This window comes from Peromyscus eremicus, chromosome X (assembly GCF_949786415.1).
Source record: "Peromyscus eremicus chromosome X, PerEre_H2_v1, whole genome shotgun sequence".
Lineage (NCBI taxonomy): Eukaryota > Metazoa > Chordata > Mammalia > Rodentia > Cricetidae > Peromyscus > Peromyscus eremicus.
In genome coordinates, this window is record NC_081439.1 from 36,306,932 (window position 1) to 36,326,855 (window position 19,924).

Below are 19,924 nucleotides of genomic sequence, written 5' to 3' on the forward strand. Positions count from 1 at the left end.
TTTGCCTTTATAGCCACAGATAAATATAGTTTTTATCCCTCATCAAGGGAACTTCTCTTTGCAATATACAGAGACCATTACTGAAAACCACAGCCAACCAAGATGCATAGATGTGGGGCCCAGTCCCAGAAGATACATCTACAAACAAATCTCACTCATAATGCTCTGGGATCACTGTAGAAAGAGGGAGTGAAAAGATTGTGAGAGCCAAAGGAACAGGGAATTTGCAATGAGATTGTATCTCCCATTGGTGTCAGAAGTTTCACCCATAAAGTCTCACAGGAGCTGAGCAAGGACAACAATAGGCATACCAAAGTGGATGGGGAAATGGCCATGAGGCCCCAACCATATCCAGATAACTACAGGCAGCTAAATAGTGTTGAGAGCAAGGTAAGTAGTCTTACCCAGGGAAGAGCACATCAAATGATTATCTGATACAAATGGTCAGCCATGAAAACATAATACAGTAACATCATAGAGACTGAGCAGGTTATATTTATGTATTTAGGAAAGCAATATACATTATATATAAACATATACAAATATGTATGGAACAATAATTAATGAAAAAAGAGGCCATGAGAAAAAGAACAAGGAGGGGTATATGGGAAGGTTTAGATGGATGGAGGAAAAGGAATGAGGAAGTGATGTAACTGTATTATAATCTCAAGAATTAATTTTTAAAATACCACTTCTACTCAGAACAAACAAATGCTGAATGAAGCTCAGTTGTTACTATTAATGATCCCATCCCTCATTTGCAGAAAAACCTTTTACAAATATACGTGTGCTTTTTTCTGAAATGATTACTTAAAGCCGTAGATGAACAATAGGAAGGTGTTCATTATTCTCAAAAGTAGTAGAATATTGAAGACAGCACTGTGAAGATTCATTTTAGTGCTTCTATATTCATTTATCAAACACATACACAGATGTACAAATCTTTGTACCAACTTCTCATCTCTGACATCAGTGGGCCTCACAGTCAGAACTACCTCCTTACACATAATATAATTTTCTTATATGTGTTAGTCTAGGCTGTGTCACAGTAGAGAAGTTGGACCACAGTGTTTTATTGTGAACCCTGTCTTCTTTGTTTCCAGACCACTTAATCTACTTTATCTAAGGAAAATTCCTTTTCATACCCAGTGAGTATCTTAGAGATGCTAGAAGATTCAGTTTGTAAAATGGACAGATATTAAGGGTGCAATGAAACAGACTCTGTGACATTTTATTTACCACCACAACAACCCCGATCCATGCCCATACACCAAGATGCCAGTACTGACTATGTAGAATCATAGTCCAGAGTCCTTCCTATTTCCCAACTGCCCTCAGGCAGCGGTGACATTTTACATAACTATTGATGTTATAACTTGAAGTCTTATACACGTAATAATTAGACGTTTTCACCATATTTCTTAGTTAAGGAGGAATTGGCAATCAATGGCTGCCAAGGAAGGGAGAGTCAGTTTTCTTGAAGAATGTTCCCGCCTGAGTATACCCATGCTCCAGTGGACGGTCCTATACCCATACACATATAGCAGCATTAAGTGGGCTCAGTGGGTTTAAAATAACGGAGAAGATATGCATATATGAACATATCAATAAAACAGATAGTCAAAGAAATGGTACTCCTTTTTCTTCCCAGGATTATTTAAAGAAAATAAAATAGAAAGAGCATGCTAAATTTGAATAAATTATTATTTTCTTCACATTGTTTAAATCTTACAACTTTTATTTAATAATGTCAGTGCATCAATATACATATTAATTCTGGCTGACAACTTCTTGTTGGTATTAATATTGATAATGTTAGTGATAAAACACTAAGGGATCTAGAATAAGTACTGCACTAACAAAGGTCCTAGTCAAGCTCAAAGATGAACTTCTCGAAAGCCACACTACACTCTGATAGCATCAGAGTTTCAGTAGCCAGAGTAATGTCAGAACACAACAGTGGTTATTAAGTATTCTTATTTAGGGGAGAAATTTATTGAAAGATTAAATTTGTTTGTTTTGTCAGCAAGATCTTTTATTTAATTAGTGGAAGTGAACACTTAGGTGTTTCATAGTACCAATGAAGTCATTTATTGAGGGAGGAACAAGATCTCATCATCCATTGCTTTATTGTTGAGAAAGTAATTAACTTGAGGGAAATATTTCATTGATAACTAATATTGAAATACTTTTCCCTGTGCTCCTTCACATCTGTCATATACCATGAGAATGTGTATGTGTGCATGTGTGTACGTGTGTGTGTATTTTGTGTGTGTATATGTGTGTGTGGAGAGAGCAAAAGAGGGAGCAAGTATGAAATAATGAGAATTACCTATCTAGAATGAACCTTCTTCTTTTAATAATCATCTTCTAAAGTTGTACACTGTAGATAACTGAGCCAAGCATGTGAAAGTAACAAGTTTTGTTCATATATGTGTTAACTCCAATGAAATGATGACAGAACAAATATTATTCATAAAATGGATAAAAAGATACACTAAAGTTTCTTTAGCTTTCCAGAAATTCATACTGTGATGGGAGATAACAGTAAACAAACATCTAATATGCAACATAGTTTACCAAATGCAACTGATTCAATAATTAAAACACTTTAGTTTTCTTGGAATATAGATATTGATATGAAAGGGAAAGAAATTCATACTGCTTAAGTGCATTCATCATAGAAAATAGATATTTTATAAAGTATAGCCTCTTCAGTCATTTTTAGATTTTAGTAATGAAAATGAATTTTAAAGGAGAAGGAGGGAGGGAGGAGGAAGAAGAGAAGGAAGAAGAGGAGGAAGAACAAGTTAAAAAGTAAAAAGCTGGGAAACCATATAAAATCAAAGAAACATGAACACATTTAGATGTTATGAAGGAACAGTCTTGCGAAAAAAAAGAGTCTATTTTAGATACTTGAATAGATTTAAAAGTCTTAAGTATTTTAGAATCCTTAAATATTTCAGAGTAAAATCATGCTAACTGTAATTTATCTAGAAATTATCATGAAAAAAATGTTTGATTATATACCAGTGAAACCAGATAAAAGCTAAGGGGTCGGTTTATTGTAGTTTTGGCTCTATAATTATATATTTTTATATTTCTCTCATAAAAAAATAATAAATGTACCTATATGTAAAGAATTGAAGTGATGGTAAGAATGTTATGAAGACTACATGAGATAATGTAAATTAGCACCGAGCCCTTTGCCACTTACCAAACACTTAAAAAATCCATTTAAATAGTGCACATCCATACTTTCAGAGAAGACCTTCCCAAATTTTTATCTGTATTTCAAATACCTACTCTTCTTGTAAAAAGGTAGATTCTGACACAAAAAGGTCAGGATAATACTTGTGAAGAACAATGATGTAAAAACTGGGAACTTTCCATCATATCTACTGTGGAAAAATCATGTATGTGAAGGCTCTTGTGATAGGCATGTAAATAGCTACCATCAAACAACAGATATCAAATCAACATTTTAAGAGGAGTCAAAATTTACTTGAAGTGCTCCACAATTTTCAAACACCATGGTCTAGAGATGATTGTATAGATATATTTAAGCAAGCAGTCTATTTTTAAAAGAAAATGGTGAAAATATTTTACTTATTCTAGATAAAAAGTGAAATGATAGAAACTTAAAAAGATAAAAGACTAAGATTAAATAATCTACATTTGCATTTCTAGCTTCATTATTGTCCCCTCATATTTGTTTATAATACAGTTCACAGGTAGTCAATTGAACAGAATGAGGCTTCCTAGAGTTTCATTAATTCAGATTCACAACTGTATTCATTTCAGTTTCCTATGGAATTAAATAATCTTTTAATAAAGTTTGCTTATAGAATAATTCTATGTGACTATGTATTTGCAAGGAATAGAGAGCACTTTTTGCTATAAATGTAGCATGGTAATCAATGCTCATGGCAGAATCTGCTAAGTAGTAATTAGAGAAAAGGGCAAAAACATCAATTCATCAAAGCGTAGGCTAGAAAATATTTTCGTAGGTGTTCTTAAAACTTTTCTTGACATCCTTATTTTCATTTAGTAGGTGTTTTTATTCTCTTAGGTATAATGTTCATGAGCAATTAGGCTCCATGATTACAGAATCAAAACTCCCAGTGTGCACCGTAAAACCTCTTCTAAAGAAAATTTAACCTTGTATTGGAAGGTAAGAATAAGATGTAGAGAGGACAAGAAAAGTCTGAACTCATGAGCCTTGATGAATCCAGACTTCAGTTTGCTACTATTAGATAAAGTACTTTTTTCCAATGTTTTTTTTTTTAAACATGATGACCAATAACTGAAGAAACCTAACTGAATAATGGGTAGTTCACCCTTTGTTTTTGGGTCTTCATTCTGAAGGCTATAGTACCATGATAATTATGTCCAAATGTCTTAGGGTTTCTATTGCTGTGAAGAGACAACATGGCCATGGCAACTCTTATAAAGGAAAGACATTTAATTGGGGTGGCTTCCATTTTCAGAGGTTTATTCCATTATCATCTTGGTCTGACACGTGGCATGCAGGCAGACATGATGTTGGAGAGGTAACTAACAGTTCTACATCTTGATTTGCAGGCAACAGGAAATGGTCTGTATCACTTGGCATAGCTTGAGACCTTAAAGCCCACCTCCATAGTATCACACTGCCTCCCACAATATCACACCTACTCCAACAAGACCACACCTCCTAATAGTGCCACTCCTTTTGGGGGCCATTTTCTTTCAAACCACAACACCAATTAAAATTGCCTTTTTCCTTATTAATTTGTCTCTTTTCAATATTTTTTGTGTGTATCTATGTTTATGTGTGTACATGTCATAATGCTTGAATGGAAAACTTGCTGGAGTAGGTGCCATGCTTCTACCATGTGTCGGATCCAGAGGTTGAACTCAGGTAGTTAGCCTTGATAGAAAACATCTTTACTCTCTGAGCCATTTCATCAGTATTTATCTGTAGCTCAAGTTTTCTCTAGTCCTAACCAGTCCTGTGGACCTCGCAGCCGCTTACAAAATAATCACTCAGAAGCTTATATTAATTAAAACTGCTCAGCCATTATCTCAGGCATACCACTGACTAGCTCTTACACTTAAACTCAGCCCATTTCTGTTAATCTATATGTTGCCACATGTTCTGTGGCTTTACCTGTGTGCCTGTTACATGCTGCACCCTGGACGGCAGGCTGGCATCTCCTGACTCAGCCTTCCACTTTCCAGAATTCTCCTTGTCTGTTTATCCCGCCTATACTTCCTGCCTGACTACTGGCCAATCAGCATTTTATTAACCAATCAGAGCAACACATTCGCAGCATACAGAACATCCTACAGCATTTATCTAGTGCTATTTTTGTTTAATAAGTATTGTAGTTTATGATGCATTTGGATGGACAGGAAAGAGAACACTTACTACTTCCCCATAGTAACAATACAACATAAATGGAAATCTTATTTTAATAAGATCAAATAAATTATTTGGATATGATTTAATTATTCTACTACCCTTGTTTCTTCTTGAGATGAAATCATGCCAGAAAAAGAATTGAAATGCAATGAAATTATGTTAGAAAGTAGAGAAGACCTTTAAACTCCATGTCTATCCTTGAAAGCAGTGAAATTCTCTGACTTATAGTATCATTGTGAGCCATCCTTACAATTTTGTGAACAAGGTCCTTCCTGCCATTTGTTTCATATTCAATGAGACATTTTTTTCATGTACATCTCATTTTACTGGCAAATTTCTATTCATTCTTCTTGATCAGTTTCATGTATCAGCTATCCTGTGTGCAATCATAGCGATGCATTCTTCATCTTCTAGAAAAAGCCATGGCCTTTCTATGCTTCAGAAATAAAATAAATTAATAAGATTATATGTTTTAGGACACTGTGGGCCTTAGCAAAGATTACCCTTTTAAGGAACATACTATTGAGTGCAAGATTATACCAGTAATAGGTTCTCTTAAAGGAGCAAGAGATGTGTTTTTCTTATTTATCTAAATTATACATATATATGATATATATTTTATATAGAATATATAGAGAGTATATTTTTAATGAGATTTTTCTCATCCATATGGAAGAAATATATATCACATAATTAACAGTATCATTATGAGCTGGAAGAGCCCTATGTAGTTTCATGCTTACTATGAATGTGTCTATTTTGAATGCAGGCACTGTGGTCTATATTCTATGTGTCTACAGACCTATACTTTGCACTATTGATGAATTATGCCCCTGGAAAGAGTGAATGAAATAGTAAATTTAACTTGTAGAGAATCAAAGCTACAAAATGGCAAACTTTAATATTTTCTGTAACCTCTATATTCTATAATATATTCTGTTATCTGATTTCCTTTAATAGTGTGCATATATGAAATTATTATAGATATAGAAAAATTTTAAATACTGTTTTAATCTGGTATATGGCATTTGAGATGCTGCTCCTTAGTAAGATATTATTGCCACAATTTTAGGTGGGATTTTGTAGGCCAAATAATAATATCATTGATAAAGAATTCAGAGAGTCCTACCTAATAATAAGTAACCAAGTATTAGCAAATATCTCTTTTAAAATATTTAAATGAATTGTGTGTGTATGAATAAACGTTGAAGTCACAGGACAATTTGTGAGAATGGGCTCTCATCTTCTACCTTGTGGGTCCTGTGGATTGACCTTAGGTCATAAGACTTGATGGCAAATGCACCCAATGTGCCATCTCACTGGCCCATGTAGTTCTTTTGTTACAATATCTTTGCCAATTATTTTTTTTTCTGTAATTACAATGAAAAAATGGTGAAGCAGGAAACTTTATATCACTCAACAAGGGTAACAGATGAAACAAAACAAAAAAAATTAGTTTATTTGTGATCCTAGAATCTATTGAAACACAGAAATGAGAGAAATTCTGGTAAAGAAACTACTGAATAATGGTAAGAGAGTGCTGTGGCATTTAATCTACTGCCGTTCTTGACAGCAGCCATGAATGTAACAGTATGTATTCCTGTTAAGTTTCTGGTTGCAGATAAAGCAATATAAATCTTATTCTCAGCCAAAAGTAATTTTATGTTTTTATGTGTTTGATAGATCCAGAAAGGATCAACTCAAAAGCTTGGATTTATCTTGTGTGAGCCATTGCCAATGCTGACATAACTTTCTGAATACCTTATATTGAAAACAAATGTTAAATGCAAATATATTTGCGATAGCCACCTGAGATAAAGAGCAAATATTACTGCAGATCATATAATGAAAGACATAGTAAGAAGATAGAACAATTAAGGACTTTGAAAAGTCTTCAGACATGATAATCAGTAAGGCCACATACATGTAAAAAGCAAAATTCATGCGTTGGAAATACCTATGAACACCACAATCTTCCTCTACTAGATGATACTTAGAGACTGTGCAAGGGCTAAAATAGAGTTGTAAATAACCCAGCTAAATTGTGTACTGACACAAATACAATATGCAAAGACTGGAAGATAATGTGTTTATTTTTTGAGTACTCTCATATGGTGATATTTTATTTGTACTGAAATGCGGTTTTATTTGTATGTTAATAAATAAAGTTGCCTGGGGGTCAGAGCTAATAGCAAGCCATAGCAGAGCCAGGCGTTGGTGGTGCATGCCTTTAATCCCAGCTCTTGGGAGGCAGAGCTAGGTGGATCTCTGTGTGTTCAAGGATACAGCCAGCATGGAGACACACGCCTTTAATCTCAATACCAACCATAGAAGACCTGGAGGTCTGTACAGATGGGCAGTGACAAGGAGGTCATGTGGTTGGGTTTACAACCAATGAGAAGGCAGGATAGGAAGTCAATAAAAAGCACAAACACACAGGAAGTAGGTCTCTTTCCGAGAGGTAGGACAACAGCGACAGTGAAGGGTAAGGCTTTTAGCTCTTAGCTATTGCTCTGACCTCTTGGCTTTCATCTCTGTATTAGCTCTGTGTTTCTTATTTAAAAGACGGTTACATCTACACTCTCATTTAAAGGACTTGTCAGAACAATAAATAACCAGCAACCAAGTATTAACTTCATGGAAATGAATAATATTTTATTTACTCAAATGGCAAAACACATGCACTGTAGAAAATAAATCATTCAGTCTATTATTTGCATTAAATTTTGTGGCACATATCTACATTTCCTAAATTGAGGGAACTAAGGCAACAGAATCATGGATTCAAACTGAGGTAAAGTTTGACCCTCACCAATGTGGGCTGATAGAACCCAATCTGTTGAGACACTTGATAGAACAAGAAAGTGGATATTTACTGCCTTTTTAATATGAGACATTCATCACCCACTCTGAAATATAAGAGGTCCTGAGTCTTAGATTGCATGACTTAAACTATCACGCCCCCTTCTTAGGCTTCCATCCTCAGGCAGAACATAACACCATAGGTTCTTGGGGCTTTTCGGTCTATAGAGTTATGCTGAATTATATTATTATTATTAATATATTATAATATTATATGTATTATTATATTGTATTAGCTTTCCTGATTCTCCAACTTGAGGATGGCATAGAGTAAGGCACCTCACTTCCATAAGAACATGAGTTGATTCTCAAAATAAAACACATATACCCATGTGCATATATAGCATACTTCTATGAAAAACACTTATATACAGTATTAAGAGAGAGTAAAATGGCAGCCACAGTATGTAAGAAAATTATTTTTGTGTTGATTGCTGACATTTGATGATATTTATTTTTCAGGCTTTCTTTCTTTTCTAACCTTAGAATTTCTACAAATCTTTCTGAGAATTTCTTAGATTTATTCTTCTTGTGATAAATCTTTAAGATTTTATTTGAAAGTTTAAATGGAACAGCTAAACAAAACAAATGGCATTTCCTGATAGCAATAGTAGTAGAAATATTTCTGTTGAACATTCATTAAACTGCCCAAACTGTAATTACTTTACAGGTCATTTGGGGTATACATTATTACTTCTTACTAGAAGTTATGAATGTTGCTAGGTGTGATGACACATGCCTTTAATCCCACCATTTGGGCAGCATTTGGGAGCCAGGGGCAGGAGGATCTCTATGAGATCAAGGTCAGCCTGGTCTATATGGCGAGTTGAGTTCCAGGATGGCCAGGACGACACAGGGAGACCTTGTTTCAAAAAACAAACAAACAAACAAACAAACAAACAAACAATAAACCTAGGAATGTTGACTGCACATCATGAAGCACATTTACTTCAAATCTTAGACATGTTCAAGAACATCTTCATTGAACTGCCTGTTAGACATAAACATACTAGTAGTTTTCCAAAAGGAAAATATTGGAAATGTGTAGAAAAAAATGGTATTATTTTAAATATTAATCGACAAACCGTAATGATAACTTGTGAGTGGCTTGATTTGCAATATGTTTTAAGACTTAAAAATCATGTGTGTTTATGTGTATATGCATATACTTCTTATGAAGGTGCCTAAAGAAACCTGAAGAGGGTGTTGGAATCTGTTGGAGTTTGAGTTACAAGCAGTTGTGAGTATACAGATGTGACTGCTGGGAACTTAACTCTGGTACTCTGTGAGAACAAAAAGGAACCACAGTTGTCAAGCTGTATCTATTTAAAATTATTTCTATGATCACCTAAATAAATAAATCAGACTGATATTTAATACCCAGAGCATTTCAAAGTATGTTATAATCTACATAGAAATAATTTCATAATTAAGAATTAGGTTTGTGACTTCTATTATGGCTTTTATAAACCACAGAATTTGTCTTCTGTGACTCATAAAAATAAATTTCTTTTAATGAATCCAAGCCAATCTCTTCCATATACTAGTTCTACATGGGAGGTCTTTGTTTAATAAAAATGGAAATAAGCATCAAAACTTTAGAATTATAAGTAAATCTGTGCTGTTCAAGATTTAATTCTCATTTTGATACCTATTTCTGAAAGATCTGTACTCCTTTCTTTGTCACATGGTACTAGTTCAGAGTTGTTAAAATAAGTGTGTTCAGACTTATATATCTGCATGGTATTAAGCTTCTGAAGTTTTAAGTACAGAAATAATATTTAGTCTCTCTCTTTCTCTCTCACACACTCAAATACATTTGACTTAGGCAGTGAGATTAGGGTTTTGATAATTTTTTCATAAACCCAAACAGCAATCAATTATCTTTATAATCCAGTTAAAATGTAGCGACACTTAGTAAATTGTGCTCCTTTAGGTCTACAATATAATTAAAAGAAATGTTTTACACTTAATAGTTGTTTGAAGTGTGTTATAATTCTGTCTCATTCATAAAATTATTATGGTTTGGGGATATATAAAATGAGATATTCCATCTTTCTAAGCCAAGTAATTTTCATTTCATACACGACATGAGAGAATTGATACTTTAAAGGGAATTTAGTGGTAGAAGTGTGTTCATTTTTCTGATATTCACCACAGCTAGATGGAAATTTTTTTTTTATTCCAAATGAAAAAAAGAACACTCTTACTAGTTTCTGCCTGAAACAGATGTTTGGCCCTTGGTAGAGCCATTTGTAAGTTGGACATAAATAAGGTCTATGGAAATGGCACACAGTTTAACTTCTTACTAAACTTACTGGCATAGTAGGAATATGTAAAATCCAACCTAGGAAGCACCTTATATAATCTAGTTGTGTAGATAGCTACCTCTAAGGAAAAGATGTTAGGCACCTGGTGAGCATAAGTTCATTATGATACTCAGTGATAGTTTGAAGTGGGAAGTATCAAATTATATGAGTAGCATGTTGACATGCTTCATTGAAGATTGAAAATCTGATGAGAGTTAAAGCTAGACATTTTGAAAGAAGGGATGTGAACTGTAAAGACTTTAATTCACTTTTTCATTCATCCAAAATAATACAGACTGAAGTATGCTGAAGATAAAATATGAACAGTTTGGCTACCATTTATAGATAAATCAAATTAACCATTTATATAGTTAAATGGTAAGGTTTACCAAAAGCAAAAAAGTAAGTTTACAGTTTGAAAAAAAAAAAACTAAGAATCATGGGGGGAGGCATTATAAGCAGAACATAAGCTCTATTTTATAAATTAAGATTTATTTATAACATATGCCTACACTCCTTTTATCTGTGGAGTTACTGAGATAATTATTTCTAGCATATAATCTTTCTAAATGCCAAAGTGAAAAAAACCCCATACTTACAGTTTTAACATTGACTTACAACACTCACAAGACTCCTGGCTTGTCTGAACTGTCTGATTCCTTACTAATGTGTTATATTAGCACTGTCCCAACCTCCTGGAGACGGGCTGCATTTTGCAAGCAAAGAAATACAGACCTTCCATGACACTGAGCCAGCTGCAAGCTTTAGAACATTTGGAATGGTACAGTGGTTTTCTAGAGTATCCATCTTTAATGTTACTGGATAACATAAGACAGGTGCTTGTATACTGTCTGAGAGTATGTACAAGGGTTCTAATGAAGACTGGATATCTTGTATCTTTGTTTTTTCATCTAATAAACTCGCCTCTTGAGATAGTCCATCTACTTGGCCATTAATGGCTATTTATTTAAATCTATTCATGCAATTTTGTCCAGAACCATCCACTGGATTCTTATTTTTCCCTTCCTGGGACATTTTTCACATAACACTGAATGCTGAATACAGAATCCTTCACTGGTATCTTTGGATTTGAGTTTTCACACAATTACTTTCAAAGGCTCTAGCCAAAGCTGTTCCCAATAGCTGAAGTTATCTTCTTTGGCTTTATTCCAAAAACTGTGCTTCTCGAGTGAAGAAATGTTGTGCTGACCTCAGATCATTAAAGCCTGCCCAGAAATGCTCTATTATTCTGGACATCACTGTAGCTTTATTCAAGTAAGCTTGTAATATGAATTGCTATTCACACTAAATGTATAACAGGGAAGTACAAATTAACTAATTGTTATAGAAACATTTTCCCATCCTTTGTTGAAGCATTATTTTAAAAATTAATAAAATTGCAATAATTATGTAGGTTATTAGCACATATTACTTTGTGGGAGTAGCATAAACATTTATGAAAATGAAAGTTGAAAATATTTGTAAAAATATAAAATTTTCCTATGTGCTTTAACTCAATTTCAAACCTATTGAAAATTTTCTTTCATAAATAATACAAATACACCCTATGATTAATTTCTGAAGTGTTGACTTCAGTTTCATAAATCATCTTAATAAATAGAAAGCAATTTAGTTGTCCATTAGTAGGATAGTGGTTAAATTAATTTTGGCAAATATAGTAACTGTATAACCAATACTACTCATAAATTTAGATACTGAGATTGTCTTATTAAAATTAACATCACTTGAGTAATCCCTTCAAATGATAAATTTTCAAGTCACTCTTGTAGGACAGGAAAACAAAGAGATTATACAGTATTTTGTTTTGAGACAAGGGCTTGATATATAGTTTTTTTTTTTTTGGCCTGAAACTCTAATGTATTTCATGCTGGTCTGGACTTCAGTGTTCCATTGCCCATCCTTCCCAAATTTTGGGATTAAAGGCATGCATCAACAGGACAAGCTATATACTGTTTAATTCCCTAAATCTCTACCCAGTCCTTCACTCTAGAATTTGTACTGCCTCATTCAGAAAGAGAAAGAAGACTCTATTTAAGCATTCAGTAAGGATGGGAGTACCTCTAGGATGTGGCACTGACTCTTACATTGTCTATGGCAATATAGCTGGCCTACCTGCAATACTGGTTCAGGCTTACTGCTCTTCATTGAAAGTGGTCTTAAAGTGAGATGGGAAATAAAGTATACATGACAATATACTCATTAGTCTTACTCAAAGCTCTAGAATGGAAATTCTGGTTTCATTTTTCTGGTTCATCCTATGTACTTGAATGCCAAAGGAGTCTAAGTTGTTCAGGTCCTTTAACTTCACCAAATGTTTGGTGATGAACTTCTTGAATTCTGATCACATACCCATATAATTTACCCAGATTTATCTAAAATATATGTCTATAGTATTCAGGACATCCAAGGCATCCTTCTCAGTAACACAGTGGACCTTCATGAAGATCACATACAAATTAAAAATCAGAAGTCTTGTCTTGGACCTGCATTCTTTCCCCTTCACCATTTCCTTATCATAGGTGGGGCTGAGATTATTGACTGAAGCATAGAAGTGGTTGGCAGATTATATTTTCTTTACTTCAAAGTTAAATTCAGTTCTTTGTGCTCATAGGCTGTCTTGAGGAGATCAGGAGATCAGAGATGTCCTCTTTTGATGACTTGCATGACTTTTCAATCATCTGCTTTTTTGAATAGTTCAATCATATGAAACATGAACAGAGCAAATTAAAAGTCTAACCTTTCAGCTAATCCAAAGGATCTCTGGGCAGATTCTCAGTATCTGGTAGAGAATGCAAAATGCTGAGATGTTTTGGCCTCTTCCTGGCTTCTTGAGACATCTTATTTTGTTCAAGGTCATAGTTCCATTGGTAGTGGATGAGAATCATAAACAATGCACTGAGACCCAGGGAGATGCAAGTCACAGAGGTGCACAACTTCCAGAAACTGTAGCTGAGGCTTTCTTTTATGTATCCTCTTAAAGCATAGAAGAATATCCAATTCCTTGGAAGTCTAGTATTCTCCAGGGTGTTCAGAGTATCTACTCCTGGTATTTGATGAGAAAGATGTTCAAGCTATATCCAAACCTCAAAGTCAGTGGGCTTTGTTAGGCATTTGTGTTCCAGGATACGCATAGTTTTCTCTCTCCTTTGTGTAGATCTTCAGTGATGGTTTAGTCCAATAACTATTTTTTTCTTTTAAAAATCTCTAAATTAGAATTTTCAAAATTATTTTAAATGTATTTTATTTCTTTGAAAATTTCACATAGTACAATTTTATCATATTCACTAACCTTCTTCTTTTTTTTTTTTTTTTTTGGTTTTTCGAGACAGGGTTTCTCTGTGTAGCTTTGCGCCTGTCCTGGAACTCACTTGGTAGCCCAGGCTGGCCTCGAACTCACAGAGATCCGCCTGCCTATGCCTCCCGAGTGCTGGGATTAAAGGCGTGCGCCACCACCGCCCGGCCACTAACCCTCTTCTAACTCCTCTTAGACATATCTCTTTATCAACCCAACTTTCTCTTCTTTTTCTTTTGTTTTTAAAGCTAGGTTTCTCTGTTTAGTCCTTACTGTCCTGGAACTCACTTTGTAGACCAGGCTGGCCCTGAACTCAGAGATCCACCTGCCTCCTCTGCCTTCTGAGTGCTGGGATTAAAGGTGTGTGCCACCACTGCCCAACACCAACCCAACTTTCTATCTTTATATTTTTGAAAATTTTGAGTCCAATTTGAGCTGCCCATGTACTCCTAGGTGTAGAGATATCCACTGGAGCATGGTCCACTTACCAGGGTCCACATCCTTATATAAATGGATTCTCCCTCTCCTAGCAACCGTCAACTGACAGTGTCTCCTCAGCTATGAGTAAGACATTGTGCCTATATCCATGCATGGATTTTCTCTGACTTGAGCTTGCATAGGACTTATTCATCCTGTCACAACCACTGTGAATTCAGATGTCCATCTGCCATGTTGTATCCAGAAAACATTGTTTCCTTTTAGTCATCTACCTCTGCTGGCTTTTACAGTCTTTTTGCCTCCTTTTTCACTGTGATCATTAATCCTCATGGGAGTATGATATAGATGTCCTTTTAGGGTTAAGCACTCTGTAGTCTTTTTCCCTGCACCTTGATGACTAATGAGTCTCTGTTAACTGTCATGCACTGCAAAGAAAAAGAAAGGCTTCTCTGATGATGGTTAGAGTTGTGCTAATCTATGAATATAGTGATAAGTCCCTAGAAGCCAGTTTAATGCTATGTCTGTCTAGTATAATAATAGCGGTAGGTTCTTCCTAGTGCCTATGACCTATCTATCCACATGTTCTTGGCCATAACAATGGTGCCAGGTGTGGGTTCTTACCTTGTCAAGTAGATCTTTCATCCTATCAGAAAGTGGCTAGTTATTCTCCAAGCATTAGTGCCATGACTGTCATTATTGCAGCTCACAAGATCTGCATCTGTTAAGACTGATCACTTCTTTTCTCCTCCAACAGTTTGAGTAACATCTTGCAGAACCATGAAAGGTAGCCAGTAGGGATGAAGCTTCCAGGACAGTGCCAGCTTGACTTCTCCATGTTCTATGACTAAAGTATGTGGTATCTTCAGCAATAGAGTCTTACTGTCAAGTTCTTGAGGTTAACCAAGAACAAAGGCAGCAGTCTGTAATGTTTGGAGGTCTATGGGACCCTGCTGACAAATAATGGTAACCCATTTTTTTTTTGCACTGGGATTTTTGTTTGTGGTATCTTAACTAGGGCCATTTTCACCATGTTATAGGGTAAGTCCATTTAAATTCTTTATATATATATATATATGTGTGTGTGTATATATATATAGCTATCTAGCTTAGGAATCTTCTAGAGTAGTAAGTTTCCATATGACTTTTTCCACAGGTATTCAGTGTTAGTTTTTCTTCTCATACTATCTCCTCTATCTGTTCTCCCACTCCCACTCCATTGAACTCTTCCTGTTCCATTAGTATCCTTTCTCCATTCATACCACTCTTTTCTATCCACACTTCCTTGAAAGCTCCTCCTCATGTCCCCTCACTAGCTTCCTGACTTACATAGGTATTCCAAATGAAAGATGCACATGTAAAGATCCAAAGTTAGCATTCATAAATGCTAGAAAACATGTGATGTTTCTTCTCTTTCTGGGTCTGAGTTACCTTACTTAGAATGATTATTTCCATGTTCACATCCATTTACCTGTAAATTTCATTTTCTTTTCTTTTCTTTCTTTTTTTTTTGTTTGTTTTTTGAGACAGGGTTTCTCTGTGTAGCTTTGTGCCTTTCCTGGAACTCACTTGGTAGCCCAGGCTGGCCTCGAACTCACAGAGATCCGCCTGGCTCTGCCTCCCAAGTGCTGGGATTAAAGGCGTGCGCCACCACCGCCCGGCTCATTTTATTTTCTTAACAGCTGAAAAATATTCTGTTGTGTTAATGTACCACATTTCACTGTCCATTTATCAGTTGATGGACATCTAGGCTACTTCTACTTCCTGATTGTTGTGAATAGAGCAGCAATGACCATGGATGAGAAAGTAGCTCTGTAGTAGGATATATCATAATTTTAACAAGATTCCTTTTGGGATGTTAGGAAGTAAGTTGAAATTACTTCCTAACTGTTGAAATTTCAGATATTATTGTAATTTAGAAGCCTTTCTTTCATATCATTTGATGCTTAAATTCAAGACTTTTACCCTACCAGAATGCCAGACACATAAATGAGAAAATAACATGATAATTGTATTTGTGATGGTTAGAGAACTAGAGAAAAATGAAAAAGAAACCTTTGATTGCTTTTAGAGAAATGAAGGAAAGGTTCATAGACAGTGACAGTGGTTAACAATATGCTTACAGAAAAAAAGATTTACATCTAACTAAATTCTGCTGCGTAGATGTGGATAGTGTTAGAACGTAATTCTATAAATAACTATTTTTCTCAAATGAGTAAATACTTTCATATCTTTTCATTTTTACAAAATGGACCTGGAAAAGGATGGGAACATGAGAGATCAGGTTGGAGAAATAGAGGGGGAGTGTACTGAAAGAGACTACTAGAAGCAGGGGTGGGGGTGCATTTCAGGGTCAGGTAAAAACCTGGCACAAAGGAAGCTCCCAGGAATCCTCAAGGATGACCCCAGGTAAGATTCCTAGCAATAGTGGACATATAGCCTGAACTGGCCATCTTCTGTGGCCAGGCAAGACTTCCAGTGGAGGGAGTGGAATACCAACCCAGCCACGTAATCTTCAACCTACAGTCGTCCTGCCTGTGGGATGCACTAGGGTAAGGTGGCCTAGAGATTGAAGGAGTGGCCAACCAATGACTGGTCTAGCCTAAAACCTGTGTCAGGAGAGTAAGCCTACCTCTGATGCTGCCTGGAGCATAGATTGGTGCCTAGCCGAATTGTCATCAGAGAAGCTTAATCCAGCAACTGATGGAAACAGATGTATACCAACAGCCGAACATCAGGAATTCAGGAAATCCCACTGAAGAAAAGGAGATACGATTTTAAGAGCCAGATGGGTCAAGGATACTACAAGAAAACTCACAGAATCAACTAACCCGGGCTCATAGGGGCTCACAGAGACTGAACTGACAACCAGGGAGCCTCCATAGGACTGACCTAGGCACTATGCATGTATGTTACAGTTGTATAGCCTGGTCCTCTTATGGGATTCCTAACAGTGGGAACAGGGGCTATCTCCTACTCTTTTACTTGGGACCCTACTCCTCATACTGGGTCACTTTGCCCAGCCTTAATACATGGGCAAATACATGCTTAGTCTTACTGCAACTTGATATGCCATGCTTTGTTGATATTCATGGGAGACCTGCCCGTTCCTGAACAGAAAGGAAGGAGGAGTTGATTGGAGGATGGGAACAGAAAGGGGTGGGGGAGGAGGCACTGAGAGGAGAGGAGTGAGGGGAAAATGCAGCCAGGTTATAAAATTAATTGATTAAGTATTAATTAAAAGACAAAAGCAACTCTGAACTACATCTTAGTCAAATGTTATATATTTCTCCATCAATTTACACCAGTGCCTGCCTTAAATTCTGTCCAATGCATAATTTGCAATAGTTCATTTTGTCAGCTGTGAATTTACATTCTATGATACAGTATTTATACAGAATAATTAAATAGCTACTCCAAAACTGGGAAAAATTAATGTCCTGAGTAAATGTCTAAATTTTGTACTCATACAGCTACTGTCATGAAAGTAAGTTTAGTTTTAGTAAATGATCCTGTCTCTTTTTCCTTTATTAATCATACTTAGCTATGTAGCCCTTGCCTTTGATATGCTATATGCATTATTCTCAGTCTTTTGTGAAGCTATTGGAATGCATTATAAATCATACATTCACTAGAAGGAAATCTCAGTTTTAGATAAAAAAACTGAAGTGAAAGTAAAATAGAAACTTAAAACAAAGATTCACAGAGGCTTGGGAAACTTAACTAAGTGGACTACATAATCAGTTTGATTTCCCTACACTTCCAGGAAGGAATACTAGTCATTTGGTAATCCATTGCAGCTACCAGTGTTTTTCAAAAGCATTTCTCTCATCAGTCCAGAGTTGTGTGTAGTGTTGAGGTCTCCTGGGCTTTTCCATATTGGAGTTAGCATGTGTATTATTGTCCTTGTTTGGCTCATGGTTAGAAAGACATGTTAGTTAGACTTTATGGGTGTAGGTTAAAAACTAGGAGACACAGTCTCACAGTCAACCACCTATCCTCTGGCTCTTATAATGTTTCCACTCTTTTCCTCTGTGAGTCCTGAGCTTTAGTTGTGGGAGTTGTTTTGTAGTGCATTCATTATGGTTTTCTGTAATAATGAAACAAGAGGCCATGAATTTGAAAGAGAACAATAAGGGAAGTTTTATGGTAGAAGTGGGAATTTGGGAAATTATGTAATTACATTATAATCCTAAAAAAGAAGACAATAATTAAAAAAGCTTTATCATTAAAAAATTGTTATACTTAAGGCCAGATAATCTTGATATTAAAGTTTGCCATTTATTGGCCTTATAAAAAAGATAATGTGGTACAAAATGTGTTTTGTAGGACTTCAATGTAGTACATAAAGGCATGGAAATCTATGTTATTTCAGTTTGACCATTCTATAACATTCCTTTTTTAACTGCTGATACTCTGATTTGATGTATTACTATATTGTATTAATTTTACCAAAAATATCTTCAATGTGTCCTATTTGCCCCTTCTCACTTCTTTCAGTCTGATTAATGTCTAATCAACATTATAGTAACTGCCACAATGAATTTAAATAAGTCTTCTCTGCCGTATATCTTCTGTATTAGAAACAGCAGTTTTAAAATGCAAATTTGATAATATTGTTCTTCTTCTTAAAACATCCTAATAGTTTTCTGTAGCAGGAATCTTAGAAGGTCTTATTAATAAAATCAAACCTGGAGCCAGGTATTGGGGTGAATGCTGGAAGGTCAGAGAGACAGAACAAGCCACAGCTAACCTTACTTGGCCAACATCTCAGCTGGTCTTGTTTCCTCAGACTGGAAGCCTCTGTGTCCTCATATCCGAGTGGTTCTCAGCTGAACTGTGCTGCTCAAAACCTGAAAGCTTAACCAGCCAAATGCTTCTAGTTTCTGGTCCTCACGCCTTATATGCCTTTCTGCTTTCTACCACTACTCCCTGGGATTAAAGGCTTGCTTTCTGGGATTAAAGGTGTGAGTCACCATGCGTGGCTGTATCCTTGAACAGATGGATTTCTGCCTCTGGAATGCTAGGATTAAAGGCGTGTGCTACCACTGCCTAACTTCTATGTTTAATATTGTGGCTGTTCTGTCTCTGACCCCAGATAAGTTTATTAGGGTACACAATATTTTGGGGAACACAATACCACCACAGTTTTCCATGAAAATTATTATAGAATATAGACTACATATCGTTTCATGTGACCTTTCACAGTTTCATCTTGCCTATATATGCATCATTTACTCCACCGCTTTCTAAGCTTCCATGGTACCATCTTTTTACTAGTTTTTATAATAAATTGTACTGGTTGCCTTGGATTCTGTCTTTCTTGCTTATTCTAGCTAACTCCTTCTTATCTCATCATATCACTTCATTAAACTCTTCAGAATGTATAATACTTCTTATTGTACACCTTTGTAGCACATACATAGTTTGTAATTTTCATATTTATTTTGTGATGGTATAATTAAGATCTGCCATATCCTATTAATTGTGAAGCTAGATTAGAAATAAATACTGACTTTTGATTATTACAACTAATAAACATAAAACAACATCTAGAATATTTCAAGTTATATATAAATATTGATTGAATAGAGAATA

The 19,924-nt window shown here is 35.4% G+C and overlaps 1 pseudogene; it reads left to right on the forward strand.

The window, feature by feature from the left end:
• The first annotated feature begins 327 nt into the window (after positions 1–327).
• Positions 328–19,924, forward strand: part of LOC131899998 (protein PPP4R3C-like) — a 91,780-nt pseudogene continuing 72,183 nt past the window's right edge.